A 2,806-nucleotide genomic window follows, 5' to 3' on the forward strand; every position below is an offset into this window, starting at 1 on the left:
TATTAAATTGGAATTAAGTTTTAGACCTTAGAGTTTCTACTATCTTTCCTGTATCATTCCCGTAATTTGTACAAACTTGAATAGGCTTCAACTGCTTATTATTTTTAAGGAGCAAAATGACTTACGAGCATTTTCTTCTGCTACACTACCCTTTAATTATAGAGCCCTAAAAAGGGAGGAGGGGGAAGGTAGATAGAAGTCTTATAAGATAACACAGTATCACATATTCAATAAGAAACAGAACTTACCCCAGTTGCATTCCTCCTGAGTTTAATTCCTTCCGAATTTATGGGGCTGGCTCATCTGGCCCAATGGAGCAGAGAGCAGCAGCCTCCACCAGAATTCTACTTCTAGCAGCAGCTTTGTTAGACATTCTTCCTCCTTTTTCACTTGGTGTTTGTACCCAAAGAGACCAGTAACCTTTAAAGCTGCAAAGGAGCAAAGGATAGTGTAAGGAGCTCAAATCCCAGCACAGAGGGAGCAGCTGAAGGCAGGTCAGATGTTTATGCCAAGAGGAGCACATGTCCTTGCCGTCATTTGTGGAAAGATCAGTTTCCCCCTGGCTCACAGGACATTAAAGCGGCTGTGCAGCAATGCTTGTGAATTGTCATCTCTCGATGCCAGATCTATAACTGCCCAAAGTTTGCCAGAGTCAGGAAAATTCCCTTAAGGTCTGACAAATAGCAAGAGCTATTACAGAAGGAAAGCCATGCGCACTTTCTCACAGGAAAAGCTTGAGTCAGTAAAAGCCTGTGCATAGGTTCAAGTTACTATCAAACACTATTGTACGCCCAGAAGTTGACCTCCAGATGCTGCACTCCGCAGCACGTTCTGCGTGAACAGAGCATTCTACATGACAGCACTGCCCCCCGATCACTGAAGCAGTGGGCATGAGTGGGAAGCTCATTTACAAAGGAGGTTTTCTGCAAAATAACTTTACCCACATCTTCAAAAAAACTTGGATGGACACAACTTTATAAACCAAGTTAAACATTCCACTTAAATCACTAAAATAGAAGTTGTGTCCTGCTGAGAATGACTTAACTGCTAGAGACAGTGCTGCACTGTAATGGCAGGGAGTATAGGGCTTTGGATGCATTGCAGAATGAAAGATCACAAGATTTATAAAAGCCATTATACTTAGCATGAGCTTAAGATACCATGAGAGCAGCTAAAGCAAGACTATTCATCAGAGCCAACAGCTTCGCTTTCCTTGAGAACTCAGCCATTCCTGTAATTAGATTTCTGGACTGAAGCTATTAAGGATCCCCAGGCTAGCTCAATTCTCCACAGGTCATGAGCTGCTCTAGTATTTAATGTAGCTGTTTACTGTACTCCACCATCAGCTTGCACTTGTTGCTATAAAGTCACGGTAAATTTTTTAAGTTGCAAGGAATGAAACTCCTACAATCATACTAATCCTAGAGGTAGTCTTCAGTTCCAGCTGACCTACCCAAATTCCTTTCCACCCACAAGTAACTGGTTACAAAACACAAGTACCATTTGTCCAGAAAATATCCCACTACCTGGCTAATTCCTGCTAGGAGTAAGTCTGTACAGAGTGCAGATTTGCTTGAACTCATTAGCTGCTCAGTATTTCCAGCTGATCTGCCGAGTGCTGATCCATACAAAACTGAAGTTAGCATGTAACATCGACACTTGAGCACTCTGGCCTGTATCAGGAAGGCGGACGCTGCATCTCTTGCCGTTGCTACTGCAGAGCAGTGACCAAGGGAGACAATACACTGGTTACAACTGTGCCAAAGTACAGCCTGCTGTTACTGATTTCACAGCCCTGGCACTCTCTATTGGTTGGCATTTAATGCTTTGCCCTGTTCAAGTAGAATTCAGTATCAAGTGGTGAAGCTTACACCACTTACCGCTGCTATATTCATGTACTTGAGTGAAGGAGACACTACAGCTGCTCTGTTAACGTACTTCAGTGGAGAACTGCAGCATCCCCCTCAGCACAGGACTGAAGCTTTTCCTGTCCTGTGAATGAAGTCATGCAAGCACACGACTGCCTGCTGCAGCATGAGCTCCACACATGACAAAGGGTGCTGCGTCCAGTGAAGGGACTATAATTCCCCTTTAAGCTAATTGCTAAGCTATCCATGTTAGGTGCCTTGGCACGAGTTTCCTTTTTCCTGCCTGGCATCCTTAGTTGTCAGACTAAGAGACCCGATGCTCTCAGTGGTAGTGTATTACGACTAACCAGTCCCCCCCCCCCCAAGATATTAAGACTAGAACCACACAGTGGATACTGCAGTTTTACATTTATAGTTGGACTTTTATAATATTCAAGATTAGCACAAGATTCATAACCATAAATTATACATTGTTATCTAGGTACAGAAAACGTTAATGATACATGTATTTGAAGTGGCACAAAGTAATAACACATCCCTGTTGGCATTCCCAAAGAAAGAGGTGGGTGATGGACCACGCTGCTGATAGTACTGCAGCAGAGCAAAGCTGAGTCACGGCACCCTGTTAACGCGGGTGGTGCCGACTCTGCCCACCAGACAGGGTCAGAACACAGTGTGGCAGGAAACCAATGCCAGAATCAGTTAAAGGTGCAAATAAAAAGTCAGGACTATGGCCTCCCTACTGCTTCAATATTTCAGCAGTGTGTCCCCCTCCCCAAGCCCGACACTGTGCTCTTGCATCTCTAGTACTCCGGCAGCCCATGCACACTCCTGCATTCACTTGCCACACAGAGCTGAGGTTTCCTTTAGTACCATTTAACGTCAATAAGTAACATGCTCTCTCCTTGTTAAACAAAAAGGATCTGGGAAGTGTTTGC

This window comes from Apaloderma vittatum, unplaced genomic scaffold (genome assembly GCF_000703405.1).
Source record: "Apaloderma vittatum isolate BGI_N311 unplaced genomic scaffold, ASM70340v1 scaffold26710, whole genome shotgun sequence".
NCBI classification, from domain to species: domain Eukaryota; kingdom Metazoa; phylum Chordata; class Aves; order Trogoniformes; family Trogonidae; genus Apaloderma; species Apaloderma vittatum.